This window comes from Manis pentadactyla, chromosome 15, assembly GCF_030020395.1.
Source record: "Manis pentadactyla isolate mManPen7 chromosome 15, mManPen7.hap1, whole genome shotgun sequence".
In the NCBI taxonomy this organism is placed as follows: domain Eukaryota; kingdom Metazoa; phylum Chordata; class Mammalia; order Pholidota; family Manidae; genus Manis; species Manis pentadactyla.
In genome coordinates, this window is record NC_080033.1 from 57,514,181 (window position 1) to 57,533,574 (window position 19,394).

At 39.9% G+C, this 19,394-nt stretch overlaps 1 pseudogene; it reads right to left on the minus strand.

Moving 5' to 3' along the window:
* The window catches only part of LOC118918612 (60S ribosomal protein L18a-like), an 80,007-nt pseudogene extending 61,183 nt beyond the window's left edge, over window positions 1–18,824 (minus strand).
* Between the last annotated feature and the right edge of the window lie 570 nt (window positions 18,825–19,394).

The window sequence follows — 19,394 nt, forward strand, 5'->3', positions numbered from 1 at the left end:
CTTCTCCGGCACATCAGACAGCTTTTCCACGTTGCTTTTAAGCAGTCTGTGCTTTAGTTACTCCCCAGTACCCTTTGCAAGATTCCCGTATATGAGTTATATGAGTTATATTTCTGTATCACTGTAGTAACTGTGAGAGTTTCACTTCTAGCCTATGTGAACTGTGAGTCACGTCTGTTACTAGTATTTGCAAAAGTGGAAATTAGGAGTTGGGAATAGAAGTTGCCACAATATTTAGACCTAGGAGAAGCTGAGGAGAGAGTGACCTGGGCCTTGGGGCAGCATCCTTGATGCTGTGGGAGGAGGAACAAGGCGTCAGCATGGACGCGTGATTCGGAAGCTGGCGGAGGGGCCTTGGAAGCGCTCAGCCGCGCAGAGCAGGCTAAGTAAGCATTGCCCACAGTGTTGGCTGTGCTGCTCCTCCCCTTTCACTCCTGCTTTTTCTCCTCCTCCTTTCTGTTCCTATTTCTACTCATCACCACATTCTCAATCCAGTTATTCTGCACCTCAGTTACTTTGTGGGGCCTAGGAAGAAAGAACATATTCTGAGTTATACAGTCAGAGAGGGATTGGACAATTGGATGAATGATTGCTACAGAATGTAGTTCCTTTTAGTTATGCATCTACAACAAAGCAAAATGAGTTTTCAAATATAGACCTTCCATAGATATTGTGGTAAATTGCCCTCGGTTTGTTCTCGCCTACCAGGTCCACTCCTGTGTGGACACTAGGCTTGACCGGCCATGAGACTTGCTCCAGCCAATGGAATAATAGCAACTATGTAGAGGCTGGAAAAACACCTGTGGCGAGGACTTATGGGCTCTAGTTGCAGGGACTGTTCTGCCACCATGTGAACAAGCTCGGCTGGCCACTTGGAGGAGAGACTATGTGGAGTGACATCCAAGCCATCCAGCAGAGGCCACAGACGTGAGTGGGGGGTGTCCTACACCATTTAGCCCTGGCCAAGCTATCCCACATCAGGGTCCATGAGAAATAATTAATGTTTATTTCAAGTCACTGAATTTTGAGATGATCTGTTCTATACCAGAAATTAATAGTATAGTAACCTCTATTTACGTATATTTGCTATATGAAATGTTCACATTCTCTTCATTCTATGTGCTACTTTTACTGTATTTTAATGAAGTGCTATAGTTTAGCCATTAAGAATGGGGCTCTGCATTTGGACTACCTCAGTTTAAATTTTGACCCATCTGCCAGCTGCAGAATTTTGCACAAGTCACCAAACCTCTCTGAGCTCAGTTTCCTTATCAGTAAAGTGGGGTGTTAGGGGGATTAAGTGAGAAGCACAAAAGACACTTCATATTGTTCCTGACATATACTAAGTGCCCATTAACCATGAGTAATCAGAAGTAGTATGCAGTATTTATAAAAGTGCTCCTAGGTTAACTCAGTACTCTGACCTTATTTTCATCAACTTCTATAAAGTTCCTTAAATGTCAATTCTATTGTGAAGTGGTTTTTCAGGAATAGACTTCAGGGTTGGTGAAGGACTCTGTTTTCATTAGCATTCATCACACTTGTTTGTACATCTCTCTCCCTCTACAGGCCATGGTTCCTCTAGGGCAGGGGCCAGGAGAGGCTGTGTTGCTGGAGTTCGGCGTGTTTTCTGGCACGTTGCAGAGGAGACCATCAGTGTCGGTTGTGTAACTGGAGCAAGCAGGAGTTAAAGGTCCAGAACTCTGCACGCTTTTGGCAGGACCCTTTCCTTCCCAACACCACATGGCTAGCTGGGCTCTCTACCTTGGGGCCAGCAGGATCGCTCCCAGAATCACTGTGATGGAGCCTGTATCCCTGTTTATGATGGTCATAAAGCCAAAGCCATAGAAGGCATTTGAGTTTGTGACCCCTGACCTGAACCCCATCAAACGTGAAAGCTTGGTCACATCTCTAAACCTCCTGTACCTTAGTGGTAAAAGCCATCATCATGTCTCGTTTGGAGAAAGACATCTACATTAGAGATAAAGTGACTTGAATCTGAAATCAATCAGGAAAAACTGCTAGGACCAAGAGTCTAGGTTTCTGGAACTGTTGGCCTGACTTCGGTGGCTGAGATAGATGAACTAATACATGCAGCGGAGGCGGTTGATGCCCTGCCCCGTGTCCTCTTGGCTTGCCGTTGAGCCCATTCGTGGCTACTGCGGCTGTTCCCAGACTTTGTGACAGCTTCCATTTCCAGGCCCGTGTCTCTGCTTCTCTTCCTAGGAGCCTTCCCCCCGTGCTGTGCCAGGCTGTCCGGAAGCTGGGGATTTAACATTCCCAGGAGCAACCCTCAGCTCCTGAGACATGGGAGCCAGCGAATATATTCTCCTGCTTTCCCACTTTGGAGGGACCCTTCTGATCCCCAGGGCAGCTCAGAGAGTCCCCAGTGGGCCAGAGCCCAGTTGTCTAAGGCAGTGGCCCCTCACTGACACATCTCTTCCGGCTTTTCTCTCTCCGTTTCATTTTCCCCTCAATTGTGCTTCCTGAGATTACCTCCCAAGTGAACTACCTGTGCTCCACTCCTACTCTGCCCAGGGCCTGACTCTCACACTAGGACAGTGCCCGCCTAGCCTTTTCCCAAGGAGCATTTAAGCAGACGTATTATATTCCTACATATTACAGCATGTGGAAGATTGGTTTTGTTCACAGCAGAAAAACAAGGAGCAGAGGTCAGTGAAACAAGCCAGGTGTAGAAAGACAAATGTCAAATGATTTCACTTACTTGTGGAGTATAAAAACAAAGCAAAACAGAAGGAACAAAATAGCAGCAGACTCATAGATACTGAGAAGAGACTAGTGGTTACCAAGGGGGAGGGGTTGGGGATGGTGTGAGGGATTAAGGGGGACAATAATTTGTAATCACAATATAGGTTGATCACAGAGACAGTAGTACAGCACGGAGAGCACAGTTAATGGTTCTGTAATATCTTACTGCATTAACAGATAGTGACCGCACTAGAATGGGTGAGAATTTAATGATATGGTTAACTGTTGAACCACTTTGTTGTATATTTGAAACCAACTTAAAATTGTACATCAATGATATTTTAATAATAAAAAAAAGAGCATAGTTGGCAATATCAGAGGCCAGTGATTTCTGTAACATTTCATGGATTTCAGAAATCTCAAGAGAAATCCCAGGATAGTAGATGCATTCATTTGCTTCCTGAATCCCCTCTAAGCCTATCCATACATTACACCAGGAGTCCCGCCCATATGAGAAAACAAGCTCCAAAATACTGCAACAGAGCACAGTTGAGAAATCTTTCATATTGAAGTGCCGACCATCTAGGGAGAAATCTCTGTCCTTATATTATGCCTTGAACTCAATCGGTACTTAATATATTTTTGTTGAATTATGCTCGAGGATCTTACCTTCTAATTAAGGAGGCAAGAGATGCACTCAGTGGTACATGCACTCAGTGGTTAAGCACTTCTTAAAGGTGTTATTTAATTAAAGGCAATAATTAACAGAATAGGTTATAAATACTTAGTCATTCCTCTAGGGTCTGAAGCCTGGAGAGAGTAGAAGAAAATTACAGAACTGGTTAAAAATGATCTAGTTCTGTCTCTTGATTTTACATACTGAAACAAAGAACATTCTTTGCAGAGTCCTTTCTCTTAGTTAAACATAGTTCTGTGGTGAAATTTGGTTAGAATTAGTATTTAGTGCTATACTTCAAGTGTAAATCTCAGTCAAAGAAATGGGATGTTACTAGGATTAGTAGCCTAACCTATATTTTCATCTTTAAAAAAGTTAAAAAATTTCTTTAACTACTCCTCTAATGAGTCAGGGAAATGTTAGAACTGGCTGCAAGTAACTTGACTTTTTTTCCTACTACTATTGACTGATCAGCAAAAAAATAAAAATAAAAATAAGACATCAAACTTCTCCTCCACTCTCATTCCAGCAGGATAGAAAGCCTGCATGTCCTGAAATGCTGAGCATTTCAGGGGCAAAGAGGGAAAGGAATTAGGGAAAATCCTGGAACCGGGGAGTGTTTGTGACTTGTTTAGAGGGCAGAATAATAAGATGGCATGTTCCATGTCCATACCAAATCAGTTTAGGCTCGGCACTGTCCACAGTTGGTGAGAGGTTCAGTATCAGTTCTCATATGATTTCCTGTGGGCTGAGCTTATAGGGCTTCTGCATCTAGGACAAAGAGGATAGAAATCTCTGGCCAGGTTCACTGTAGGCACTGCTGGGACTATGCCCTGGGGCCACTCATAGATGGCTCTCCTGGTGGCATCCACACCAAGCTTGTTTGTGGCTCCCAAGGCTGTGGTATTGAGTTATGGGTCATACATTTCCACCCAGCCACTGCCATCTGAGTCTGTTTCCTACAAGAGGCCCCCATCCATGGAACGTGCTATTTCTTTGTCTGGGAACCAGTTCTCTGCTGTGGTGGGAAGTCAGGCTGGATGTCAAATACACTCAGGCTGGCTGTCTTCCTGGAGTAAGAGCAGGGAGAAGAATGCCATTTTATTTCTTGCTGATGAGTTGATAGTAGGAGAAAAACGTTAAGATCTCCCTATCTTCAGCATGAGAACCTCTTTTTGCAGAGTTAATGAGTGATATTATGAGGGGGCCAGATTAGAGAAAAACCTTGATTACTGGAGCACAGAAAACTTTGATTACCTCAATAAAGGTGTCTGGACTTTTTTAAAAAAAAGAGTGGTGCATTTTGAATGGGGGAATGATGCAATAAAATTAGTGTTTCAGGTAGTTTATCTTGGTTAGAGAAACTAATTAGAAGAGAGAAAGAGTGGGGTTGTTGTTTATTAGATGGAATGGTTATAGTTAAGTCTTGAAATGAAATGCCTGGTTGGTGGCAGTATGATTAGAAGGAAATCCAGGGATGGATGGATGGAATACTATTGACTTATTAACTACTCTGTCAAAGGCACAGGGTGATTAAGATCCACAAGGTCCGTACTGTCATGGTACTTACCTTCTAGAAAGGAAGGCAAATGATAAACAACAAAATACCCCCACAAATATGTGAACAGGAATTTCAGATGGTGATATGTGCTCCAAAGGAAATAAGAGAAGATATCTTGATGTACTAGAAGGTGACTAGACAGTGGAAGAAGATTTCTACTTTATATGATTGGTCAGCAAAGGTCTTTCTGAGGAGATAACCTTGGAAATGTAAGCCACCTTCCTGCCTTTTGCTTACCCCTCCTCTCTCCCAACATTCATGAGCTCCTGAGCATTATTAATGCACACCCATTAGCATCCTCCACCTGAGCACTTACCACAGAGAGTTATGAATATGCATTTGCTTAAACACACACATAATGCATACACACACACACACACACACGCACACACTCCACCATCCTATTGCAACGGCAAGGATTTATCTTAGTTATGCTTATAACCCTAGCACCTAGCACTGTACTTGGCATATCACAGTTCAGTGAAGGTTTGTTGAATGAATAAACAAATGAATGATTCAACTCACTAAGAGAAAGAGTCTGAAGAGAGTATAGTAGATACAAGATGGAGCTTTGGGAAACTCCCGTAGCTGGGATCCCCATCCCTAGAAAGAAGGGGCCAAGAGAGGGAGTTTGACACTTACCTTCTGCCATCCCTGCCCAGACAGCACATTATTCTGGGCCTGCTGCACCTCCTTCTCCTTGCGGTTGCTTTGTCTGGAGCTCAGCTTTTCAGTGGGGTAGTTACTAGCCACATGTTGGCTGTTGGGCCCTTAAAATGTGACTAGTTCTAGTTGAGATATGCTGTAAGTATAAAGTACACACGGATCTCAAAGACTTAGTTTAAACAAAAAAGATGTAAGCTATCTAGTGAATACTTTTTATGTTCATTGTGCTAAGAAGATGAAATAAAGATATTATTAAAGTTAATGTTACTATTTTTACTTTTTTAACGGGGCTACTTGAAAATTTAAAATTAATACTTGGCTCACAGGCTAACCCTATGGCACACCACTTATCTATATCCTGTACTACTTAGATTAGCTTGATGTTAGCTGGTCATTTCTGAAATAAGTAGTACAAAGAAGAGTGATAGTTACTTTATTTCCTTTTCAACAATATAAAAATCCATTTCTAAACATGAAAAAAATGGGGAGCATATGTGGGAGGTGTAACATATCTTTTGTAGCCAAGGAGGCATGTCTCAGTGCAAAATGTGTTTGGGAAATACTGGTTTAATTTTTTAATTCACAAGGAAAGTCTACCTTTAGTATAGGAAGACAGCTTTCAAGTTGTGAAGGAAAAACTCATAATTTTACACTAAAGAGTCTCTTTTCTTATTTCATATCTGTCTTATTCCTACTCTTTGATATTTCTGCCAGATGATAACTGTATGACTTAAAGTTTTTTTTTTTTTATGATGGAGTGTAATCTCCAAGGACACAGCCCATCTAGTCCTGGCCTCACATAAGTGACAGCAGTATGAAGATGCTTAGAGAAGAAAAGCAGATGTTAGTTAGACACTCTACTTTTATCCTGCCAATAACATTTTTAAGATAGAGTTTACAGTGCCCGGATGTTAAAATCCTTTCACAGATCCCAAATTACGAATGTTCCACGGTGCTTTAATCCATTCCATTGCACTGACTTTATTAGATGAAACACCCTGTTGAGCATCTGAAGAACAGTGGGATTATCACATTTCCCTTTGAAAATCCAGTAAAGACAAAATAAATAGTTAACAAATCAGAGCAAATACAGTTTGCAGGTGTTCATAGGCGATGTGACCCCTGATAGAATCTGAGTGTCTCTATTCTTCCTTGCTTGCAAAATGCCTTTTAAGCGGGCTGGAGAAATTCTTGAGGAAAGAGAAATTCTTGAGAAAGCAAAAGCTTTTTTTCCCTCTCCTTTTGATGCGTTGCTAATTGCGTTGTGTGGACTGCAGAGACACTGTGTTGGAAATATGCAAACTTGATTTTGCTAAGCTTTACTTTTGACTACGCCCTGGGTGTGCCAGTAACCGTTCTTTATCATCTGTATCTCCTAGAGTGTTGACTCTTGAAGATTGATTTTTTTTTTTCCTTGGCAAATCTAATTAACTATTTGAAGTATTTCATCAAGCGGTACCCAGTTACTACACACACTTGGTGGGTGGCTCTTGGAGATTCTCTTAAAAATGCAGTTACATCCCAGCACTCTAGGATTTCTCGTCTGCCAGAGCAATTTGAATTTTGTTATTAGTGTCTGCTGGAAATCATAATTCAATAAAGACTAACTCATTTAAAAATGTTTCATACTGGGCTTGCATTAGGTAAGTTGGGTAACTTAGGAGACATAGAAAAACATAGAGATGTTCAGGTCTACCCAGGAAGTTGGGGCAGTAGTGAACAATATGAGAAAGGCTTTTTGTATTTTCTAAGAAGTTGTAGCCACATTAGGAGTATGCGTGTATGTGTGTGTATGTGTACGCATGCACACACATACATACATTTAAATCAGATTACACAGTAGTCTTTTGCTCCCTAAGATACTACCATTTTTCCACCAACCACCACAAGCTGGTGGGTGTACAAAGAACTTCTATCAACATTTAAAACAATAATAAAGAAGGGCCCCTGCATATTTCTTTGTGAAATGCTTGTATGACTCTGGCTTCTCCTCTGAATGAGATTGTGTCCATCTCCTGTCCTCCTGCTCTGTCTTTCTGTTGTTCCTTTTATGGCCATAGGATTATTGCTATAGAAAATATGGTCATGCCATAGGGGAATGTACCTCCTGCTCAGGGTGTTTTTTTCAACTACATCTGCAGACTGCAGCTGCTGCAGCCTTTGGGGAAAAAATCTGAGTTCTTATGAAACTGTAATTCTTTAACAGTGAATTCTTCCTCACAGGACACTGTACTTTTTTGCTGCTGCTTAGCACAGTCTGCCATTAGTCTTCCCTGCAGTTTGTTTGCCTCCCAAGTTCGCCATTTGACATATGTAGGTATATTCAAAAAACAATTTTTTTTGCTCCCGGAGGAGTGTCTTTCATCTTTGGAACCACAGGGCTTCCTGCTGACTTCACAGGACCCCCTCATACTTTTCCCTCCTTTTCCTGTGTGCTGCTTATCTGTGCCCACCCCCACAAGTCCCTTTTCTTTATAACGAGGTCTCTCACATGGTTTTACATTTGCTTCCCAAACTGGATTCAGAAAATACTACCCCTTGCCCCTATTTCCCCTTCCTTTCTCTATTCCAAAGCTCTCCATCTTTTGCAAAACATCAGCAGAATTCAACTTTCAGTTTCTCCTTGCTTTTTTTTAACTGTTGTAGTACATTTTGTCCTTTCATGAATTGTAATTTCTTTTAGTCTTGAAAATTAAAATCCAGGGCCTCGGGAGATTATGAGGTTTTTACTAAAATTGGGGAAAACTAAAAATATATTTTATTTTGGTACTTTGTTCTCTTTTGTCCTCTAAACATTATTAGTTACTTGAAACATAAGAGGGATCCATCGTGATTTGATGAACAAAAGGTTGCAGCCTCTAGATAAAAGGACAGCTAGATTATGGGCAATAGTCTGTCATATGGCGAGGTATGTTCTTGTTTCTTGAACTTTTTTGTATACATCAGATGAAATCAACCTTGGTGTGTGATTTTGTCGCTCAGTTTAGTAATCAAGCACTTAAAAAAGTGTGCGTTTTGGAAATGAGTTCTTTCTCCTCGAAGCTTCAAAAGCAAGAATAACCAAACTGTTGATAGTTCTGTAATGATGGTATGGTGTTTCTTGTAAATCCTTTAAAAATAATAATTAAACTGAGAAAGAAACCTAAAGTTATTACCGTCTGATTAGTACAGATATCCATGCTAACATTGAAGATTCCTGTCAGTTAATATTTTGGGGGGAACTTTCAGTGCCTTTTCATTTTAAGAGTAATACAGAGAAAGCAGTTGGCATGTTGACCTTAAGCTCTATTGGGGAAAGTGGATCCCTATTCTCCACATCTGTTCAGTGTTTCTGTTGCCTTTCATTTTCGAAAGTGTTACATATGGAATACATATGTCTTGGTGTTCCAGTACCACAGGAAAAAAAAAAAGAAGAAATAAAAAAGAGAAAAATCACAAAGAAATCAATAAACACCTGTTATTCCCAGATCTGCCATTATTTGGACTCAGAAGTGCCTGCAGGCAAAGTTAGAACAAAAATCCAGGATGTCTGTATGCCTTCACAGATTTCTCTTAGGCTGTATGAGAGTTTTAAATTTTATTTTATATTTATTTCTTTTTGTTTCATCTTACTTTATCCTAGAGTGGACCCTTCACCTTCTGTTACTTTCCTGCCTGGATTTGTTCTTTCCAATGTATATTTCCTCTTTCCCTATACGCCATATTTTGTATTCAGCAAAGTGGGGATTTTTTTCAGATGGCTCTAGAAAGCAGCCTTGCTGTAGCTTCTACCACGTCCAGCGCAGGTTTCCTACGTTAGATTGCCCCCTGCTGCTTCTGGAACATTAAAAATAAAGCTCAAAATAAAGTACGTTTGGGGACTTACCATTATAGAAGTATATGTCCAGTGAAATATAATGGAACATAATGATTCGAATATATATGACTGTTTCAAATATGTAACAGTTGGCAGATGCTGTGGCATGTCATACAGAGATTTTTAACTTGAGTGTGTCTGCATGTGTGTGCATGCATAGGCTCACATACATATATAGCCATTTCATACATTGCCCATTTCTACTATGAATTAGCTATGAATTAGAAGGCATTGTTTTAAATAACTATGAATCATATCATATGCCTTTTCTTTTTGTTTATTACAGGCAATGTATTTCCTACAAGTAGGTACTTAACACAATTGTGCAATTCTTTTCATTAAAAAAGCATACCTTTTCTTAAGGGCAATGACCGTATTGTGTTTTTGTGTCTTTAGTCCAGTGCCTGACACATAAAAGACACTACTTGTTAATTTCACTAGATTCATTCATTCAATAAAAGAGAATAAGGTGACTACCATTTTGACAGGAATAACATTCAGCAAAGGTATGGGAAAGTTTTAGTAATCCCTAATGTCAGGACAGATTCCACATTAGTAGTTTCTATTTGTGGCTTTCAGAATTTGCTTTCTTTTTATTGCTGTTTCCTTTTTTCTCACAGTTTTTGTTTTACATATAGACTTGACCTTCTTTCCTGGATACTCCTCCCTGGCCTCAAACATATTTCTAGGATACCCCACTCAGTCCTTTGGTTACTAGAACTTGTGTGCATTGTCTGCTAAACCTGTAAGTGATTCGAGTAACTATGGTTCGTTTCTGCATCCCCTGCATCTATTCCAGAAATGTCCATTTGCTATTAAATAGTTGACATTGAAATAAGATTCAGCTATCCTCCAAAGGAAACAAACATTTGAAATATGAAAAAAATAATAAAAAATAACTGAAATGATATTAGTTGTAGCAGCTCATTTTAGGGGTGATACAACTAAAAACAAAGGACAGCAATGAGGTATAAAGTGACCATGGGGCCAAAGGCAAGGATTGGCAATGAAAACATGATATTAATCATGGTTGGATGCCTTAACTTCTATCCTCCTTCCCTACTGTAATTGTTATGGCATCAGTGTAGCATCCTGACATTTCTCCCTTCCTTTCCTCCCCACAATTGATCCCTGCTGCGTCTGGCATTCTGACTGGCCAGCATTATGACAGACAGCTTGATTTTAATAGTGATAAGAATTATGAGACTCTAGGGTGGGAGTGAAGGATTTTGGCCCCCTCACTTATCTGGATACTATTAGAAAGGGTAACCTTACTCTAGACCTTTTGCTTCCCTCTCATCCCTGGCCTACAATGAGTGAATTCCTGGGACATAAGTATTTATCCTGGTCGTGTGAATAGAGGCCAGACCCCTTATGCTGGTGTCAGTTCAGCCAAGAAATATTTGCGCTGTATGAACCCAGGGATGCCCTCTACCATCTCTGGTTTCAAGTATGTGCAAATGAGGTTTATAAAAACCATGTTTGATTTTTAACCTTTTGCTATCTAAATAAAGAAGAGCTTATTGAAAAAAACTCCTTTGGGACTCATTTTCCTTTCCTCCCATCCAGGAGTAACTAACATCCTGAAATTTTTTTCCCTCATTATGTTGCCCCTTAAAAAAATACAACTGTTTACCACTACATAACATATAGGGATCATACATATGTGTACCTAAAAATATTCTTTAATTTTGTTTAATTTGAAACTTTATAAAATGATATTCTGTTTCAGGTACTCTCCTGAGACTTGCTCTTTTCACTGAAATTTATACTTTTAGGGTTCATCTATGCTGATGCGTGGAGCTATAATTCATGTTTCACTGTTTTAAAATGTTGCATTGAATGATGGTAGCCCAGTTCATTTATCATATCCCCTGATGATGGGCAGTGCTTCCACTTGTTGCTATTTCTGGCATTGCTACAAGGAACATTCTTGGGCATGTGTGTGCATTTCTTTAGGGTATGTATCCAACATGAGAATTCTGGGTTGTAGGGTATGCATATTTTCACTTGATAATGTCATATTATATTCCAAGATGGTAGCATCATTTTACATCCCTATTAGCTATGTATGATAGTTTTCATTTTTTCAGATTCTTGCCAGGCCCTGGAATCATTCTACATCTAACTTTTTGCTCATCTAGTGATCTAAAATAGTATCTGACTATGGTTTTAATTTGGATTTTCTTGATTACTAGTGAGGTTAAGAATCTTACATGAACATTGGTCATTTGTGTTTTCTCTCTTGAAAAATGCCTATTCATGTCTTTTGCCCATTTTTTTCAAATGAGTTTTTAGTCTTTTTTTTTAACCAACTTGCAGAATTTTCTTATATATTCTGGATACTAACCCTTTGTTAGTTATGAATGTGCAGATTGTCTTTTTCATTCTGTGGCTTGCCTTTTTATTCCCTTTATGGTTTTATTTTTAATTTTTTCCTTTATGGTATCTTTTGATGAAGAGAATTTCTTCACTATAATATATTTTTGTGTATCAGTAGTTTGCTCTCTGGTATGAGTTTTTAGTGTCTTGTTAAAAAAAAATCCTACCCTGTCCTGAAGCCACAAAAGGAGACTCCCTTATTTGTGGGATTTAAGAATTCTAAAAATTTTGGAGTTGTGCTTTTGATGGTAAAAGTCCTTAATCTACCTGGGATTGGTTTTGGTGTATGGTATAAGGTAGGGATCCAAACTAATTTTTTCCCTACTTTAACAATCAATTAACCCAACACCATTCATTAAATACTGCATCCTTTCTTCATTAATCTGCAGAGCCAGCTCTGTCATTCACCAAGTTCTCATAAAGATGAGGTCTGCTCTAAGCATTCTATTTGGCTCCACTCCATCCTTCCTCTGCCTTTATGGATTCCCTTTCTCTTCTGTTTTCCAGGACTAAAAAATAATTGAGCTTGAGGAAAAAAACCATGTTTGCACCACCTTTTGTAAAACTGCTTCGATGTGTGATGTGGAAAGAAGCAGTTGGAAAACCATTTGTTTACATCACTGTATGTTGTGGCAGCTCTTTTAAGGCATATTTTTGATGAGAGGGGAGCCAACATGGCGGCGTGAGTAGGACAGTGGGAATCTCCTCCCAAAAACATATATACTTTTGAAAATACAACAAACACAACTAGCCCTAAAAGAGAGACCAGAAGACGCAGGACAGTGGCCAGACTGCAGCTACACCAGCGAGAACCCAGCGACTGGTGAAAGGGGTAAGATACAAGCCCCGGCCCTGCGGGACCCGAGCGCCCCTCCCCCCAGCTCCCGGCGGGAGAACAATAGGCAGAGCGGGAGGGAGACGGAGCCCAGGACTGCCGAACACCCAGCCCCAGCCATCCGGGCCAGAGCGCAGACACAGTATATGCCCAGGGGGCCCTGGATACTGGGAGAACAGGGGGTAGACCTCAGAGCGGGTGCTGAAGCTGATGCCCCTGTGACAAAGAAAAGCGGGGGCTTTTTTGAAAGTCTTAAAGGGACAGGGACTTAACAGCTTGACGGAAACAACCCAGGTCACAGTACAGCAGCTGGAAATTACAGGGAAAACCGGGTGCACTAACCCCCTGGGCAACAGCTCTGAGACCCCTCACGGAGGCAAACAGTCAAGCAGCCCCCCCATCCATTACCCCACCGGGCGCTGCGAAAGCAGAGAAGCAGCCTGAGACAAATTCCGCCCACAGAAAGGGAAATTTCTCCCTTCCGGCCAGGCAAGACACAAAGACCCACTCTACACGCAATTACCCAACACAAGCCACTAGGGGTCGCAGTTGTCCCAGTAAAGAAAGGCCAGTAGCAAGTGAAAATTTTGGCCCTCCCAGCTGACAGTCAATAGCACCTGTCAACATGAAAAGGCAAAAAAATATGATCCAGACAAGACTAACCCAGACAGCTTCAGCATCTGCTACATCTTCCCCTGAGAAGGAATCTGGGGAGATAGATTTAGCCAGTCTACCTGAAAAAGAATTCAAAACAAAAGTCATAACCATGCTGATGGACTTGCAGAGAAATATGCAAGAACTAAGGAAGGAGAATTCAGAAATAAAACAAGCACTGGAAGGACTTCAAAACAGAATGGACGAGATGCAAGAGACCATTAACGGACTAGAAAACAGAGAACAGGAACGCAGAGAAGCTGATGCAGAGAGAGATAAAAGGATCTCCAGGAATGAAAGAATTTTAAGAGAGCTGAGTGATCAATCTAAAAGGAATAATATAAGAGTCATAGGTATTCCAGAAGAAGTAGAGAGAGAAAAGGGGATAGAAAATGTCTTTGAAGAAATAATTGCTGAAAATTTCCCCAAACTAGGGGAAGAAATGGCCTCTCAGACCACAGAGGTACACAGAACTCCCATGACAAGGGATCCAAGGAGGGCAACACCAAGACACATAATAATTAAAATGGCAAAGATCAAAGACAAGGACAAAGTATTACAAGCAGCCAGAGAGAAAAAAAAGGTTACCTACAAAGGAAAACCCATCAGGCTATCATCAGACTTCTCAACAGAAACCCTACAGGCCAGAAGAGAATGGCATGATATACTTAATGCAATGAAACAGAAGGGCCTCGAACCAAGACTACTGTATCCAGCACGAATATCATTTAAATATGAAGGAGGGATTAAACAATTCCCAGACAAGCAAAAGTTGAGGGAATTTGCCTCCCACAAACCACCTCTACAGGGCATCCTACAGGGACTGCTCTAGATGGGAGCACTCCTAAAAAGAGCACACAACAAAACACCCAACATATGAAGAAGGGAGGAGGAGGAATAAGAAGGGAGAGAAATAAAGAATCATCAGATTGTGTTTATAATAGCTCAACAAGCGAGTTAAGTTAGACAGTAAGACAGTAAAGAAGCTAACCCTAAACCTTTGGTAACCACAAACTTAAAGCCTGCAATGGCAATAAGGCATATTTTCATGTGTCTAGGGCCAGGATAAGTCATTTCTCTTATCCAAATCCTTATGTCAACTATTCAGACTCTTGATATTTTAGGCTCTTGTAAATCTTGAGTGAATTTTTGTCATTGTTCAGTTTCCTAAGTGGGACTTAGATAGAACAGTTGAATTTTGGTATTTTGTCTCCCTGCATAGAAAAGCACAGTAATAAATAATATTGCTTTCCGTAATGAAAATTAAGTAGAATTTCATTATAATACTGACATCAGAGAGTAAGTATAACATCTGTTTTATTGACAACTAACAGAGTTGTGGTGTGAGATATGTGTATATGGAAAACTTGATGGCACATGATTTAAATCATTTGAAATATTGCATCATTGAGAACCGCTGTGATTGTTTTTGTCTTTATCATAAATGAAACATTCTAGGAAATAAACTTCAGATTTAATTTTCCTGGGGAAGGATCTCTTAAAAATGGAATCTTCCATTAAAATACTCATATGGCTGAACTCAGGAGTGTTTCTCATTTGGATTTTAATAAAAGGCACACATTTTATTTCAATTCTCTGGTAGCGTCTGTGTGTATATACATGCATTCATTTTAATAAATCATAGGAAAATGGTGACTAAGGGATCCACACATCTCAATGGTCTAATGTAACTGTAAACGACTCAGTCTTGACTCTCTAGCTAAGATAACATGAACTTGAATTTTTTTGTTGTATGTACTGTTATTCTCTTAAATCATACCTGCTTGTGTATAGGTAAAATCCATGAAGATTTCAACAGATTATGGCCTGTATGAACTTTATATGTTCTATAAAAATGTATGCACTAATTTTTGTGACTTCATGCACTACTAAACCTGTAAAATGAATTTATTATTTTTGCTTGCTGAAGAGAGTACTTTTTCTTTCAAAGTTGGTTTTGTTCCTAATTTTTAAATATAGTATTTGTTCTGTTATAGTGATAGACATACAAGCCTTATTTTAGGCATGCTAGTCATTTTAAGAAAGGTACCATTAAATGTATGATCTCTGACTTAGAAACCATTAAAGTAGAAAAAAAAAACCCAGTTGCTGGGTATCAAGGAATCTGGATTTATGTCCCTGTTTAGAGGTGCTGCTGTTGTGATCTACAGTCCTTTCTTTCTTAAACAGATTGCATTTCAGCAAGGAAATCTGGCTGGAGCACTATTTTGAGTTCTCTTTAAAAGTGAAGGACAGCAGCAGACGCTAGTAAAACTGTGAGTTACTTGAAAGCTAAACTGTTAAGAAAGTTGCTTCCTAAGTGCTCAGCTTGCTGAAAGAAAAAAATGCAAATGGAGAGAAAATCCTTGGGAGGCAAAGTTTCTTCCTTTGGCTTTACATGAAGGTCAAGGAACGGGAGCCCAGTCTGGAATGACATTTCCCGTTTTCATTTCCCGTTTCATGTTTTGAGGTCCTTCGTGTAATCAAGAAAATTCAGATCCAAACCATTGTTCTGAAGGTGTGGTCCTTGATCCAGCAGGACCAGTATCACTTGGGAATTTACTAGAAATTCATATTCTCAGTCCTCACCACAGACCTGTTCAATCAGAGTCTCTGCAGGTCAGCCCCAGAAATTTGTATTTACAAGCCACCTGGTGAATCTGATGCACACACAATTTGAGCCCCACTGATCCAAACTGCATTATTAAATATTTAACCGAAATTTTCTTCGGAAATACATATTAAGTACCTCCCTATACGTGGCAGTTTATTGAGTACTTTTTGTTCCTTTATCATTGGTAAACAATGTAAGATAAAGTGTTCCTAATTTTTATGACTTTTTCTTTTTTTTACTTTAGCATTCCTCCAGTACTTTTTATTTTCTGGCTGATTTTGTTGTTCAGTCTCCTGTTCCTTTTAGGTGTTATAAAATTTTATTTCAATTTGTACCACTTTTGCAACAATTTAGTTTTCTATGTGAGACTGCCATATTGAGTGCTTTGGAAACAGCAAAGGAGAAACACAATCTTTTTCCTTAGGGAGGAAGAAGAAAACCTAGTTAGGAGAGCACCAATTCCTTGACTTGAAACTTTTCTACAATTACAATAAAACAGCATAGGGAAGAGCTAGCTGAATTGGGGTGGACAAGTTTTTTTGCATGAAATAAGGTTTCTTTTGTATTAAGATTTGTTTTAAAAATTGTGGTAAAATACACATAAACATAAAATATGCCATAACCATTTTGAAAGGTACAGTTTAATAGTATTAAGTGCATTCACATTGTTATACATTCCATCTCTAGAATTTTTTCATCTTGTAAAACAGGAACTCTATATCCATTAAACAACAATGCCTCATTCTCCTCTGCTCCCAACTGCTGGCCACCACCCATCAGTTTCTCTTTGAATTTGACTTCTCTACGTATCTCATATATGTAGAATCATATAGTTTTGTCTTTTTTGTGACTGCATATCTCACTTAGCACAATGTCCTCAAGGTTCATGCATGCTGTACAACGTGTCAGAGTTTTCTTTTAAGGCTGAATAATTTCCCATTTTATGTATATGCCACATTTTGTTTATCCATTCATCTATTGACAGACAGTTGGGTTGCTTCCATCTTTTGGCTATTGTGAGTAATGCTGCTATGAACATGGGTATGAAAGTGTTTCTTTGAGTCCCTGCTTTCAGTGCTTTTGGATATGTACACAGAAGTAGAATTTTTGGATTATATGGCAGTTTACAAAATTTTTTTTGCAGAACCTCCAGACTGTTTTCCACAGTGACTGCACCATTTTACATTCCCACCAACAGTGCGCAAAGGTTCTGATCTTTCCACATCCTTGTCAACACTTGTTATTTTCTGGTGTTTGTTTTTGTTTTTATTTTTTTGATAGTAGCCATTCTGATGGGTGTTAAGTGATACCTCATTGTGATTTGGATTTGCAGTTCCCTGACAATTACTGATATTGAGGATCTTTTCATATGCGTGCTACAGGAAATAAGTTACAAGCTCATAGAAGATTATGAATTTGGGCTGATGAAAGGGGGAGTAAGTTTCCCAAGTGAGCAGAAAGGCATGAGAAAAACAAAAGATTAAGCTTATATTAGTTGGAAAATGAAAGAGACTGTATTGAAGGACAAAGAGTAGTGAAGTAAGAGCAGTGGGGACCCATGGTGCCAGATGATGGTGGTCACTGTTTACCACATGGAGTTATGTGCTGTACTGTCATCATAGGAAGCATTTGGAGAGTTTTGAGCACTGAGATTCTATGATAATAATGGAAATTATCAAGGTGTTTATTCTGCAGTTATTGATTGAATCTCTGTGGGCAGGGATGGAGCCAAGAGAATGTTTTCCTAAGAGCTGCCACTCTTGTCTGCCTTTGAGGTTTTGAATGACAAATAAGCAATCTAAAGAAGAGTGTTAAATTATATTAAGTCATCTTTAGAATATTGATGTAAATTTTTAGAACCATTTAAATGATCTCCAGCTTCGTATTTGCTTTTTTGGAGGCTTTCAATTAATTTGCCACATTGGAGGCTTTTAATTCATTTATCTGCAGTAACTGTATGCATTAAAAAAAACGTGATGTAATCCATTGAAAACGATTATAGCAAAGTAGGTGTGGTAGACTGAAAAATGACCCCTCCTCCCCCCAGTATAACAAATCCTAACACCTGGAGCTTGTAAACTGTACTTTATTTGGAAAAAGAGTTTTTGCAGATGTGGTCACATTAATGATTCTGAGATGGGAAGATTATCCTGGATTATCTGGCTGGGCTCTAAATGCAACCACAAGGTCTTTATAAGAGAAACAGGGGGAGATTTCACACATACAGAGAGTGGAGAAGGCCATGTGAAGGTGGAGCCAGAGGGATTTGAAGATGCCAGCCTTGAAGATGGGAGTGATGGCCACAGGCCAAGGAATGCTGGCGGCCCCGAGGAGCTGGAAGAAGCGAGGAGTGCGGTCTCTCCTAAGACTCCCTAAGGGCACAGCACTGCCGACACGTTGATTTTGGCCCAGTGAAACTGATTTCAGACTTCTGCCTTTAGAACGATGAGAGAATAATTTCTGTTGTTTTTAAGCCAAGGAGTTTGTAGTAATTTGCTGCAGTGACTACAGGAAACTAATACTGAGGACAGAGCATTGCAACCAGATTTCCTGGATGAGTAGGTTGGCATTGCCGCTTGCTGCCTATCAACTTGTGCGTTAACTTCCCTGTTTCTCATCCGTACAATAGGAATAATGAAAATGGAATCCCCTTGACAGGTTAGTTGTGAGGGTGAAATGAGTTTACCCGGCCACGGTAAGCTCCATTACCACCATCACCATGGCCGGTATCTCCATCTCTGGCATCATTTCCTGCTCCCAGTCAAGCTTCTGTTCTTCAAGATTGGATCTTTGTTTATCTTCTAATAACCGCAGTTTATAGTCTTTACTTTGAGCCCTTCTACTCCTTTGTTCGTCTGTATCTGAGCTCATGGTTTGGCCTCTCACTGAAATTTTACCATGTCTGTAAAGTGAGGCCAGCCTCACTTTCAGCAGGAGACTGGGGACACAGCAAAAACTCTAACTGTGGCCAGAGTCGCTCTGAGCAGCTGTGAGGTTTTTCCTCCTCCTCTTTCTTATCCTTTGTCTTCTCCATTCCTCTTCCACCTTTCCCTCCTCCTGTTTCCTTCTATTTCATTACCTCTTTCTCATTCTTCCTCCTGCTCCTATCTAAAAATGGTTCTAAACCCTTCCCTAACTAAGTATAAGGTACAGAGTCAGCTCTTGATGACACAGTCTAAGGGAAGAAGACATTGGGATGGTAACCCCCAAAAGTTAGATGAAGGCATGCCTTGTTATGTGGCAGGCCAGCAGGCTATGTGGCTCCATAGAATTTAAAAAATAATCAGCCAACACATTTGGTCTCTAAATTATTTGAGAATTCAGATTTTGATTAATCCCCTCCCTTCTTGCTTATCTCTGCTTCTAGGCCTTGGGTTAGTTACAGGCTAACCTCTTTGGCCTGCTGAGAACAACATGACTGCCAATAGGCTAAGCTTGCCA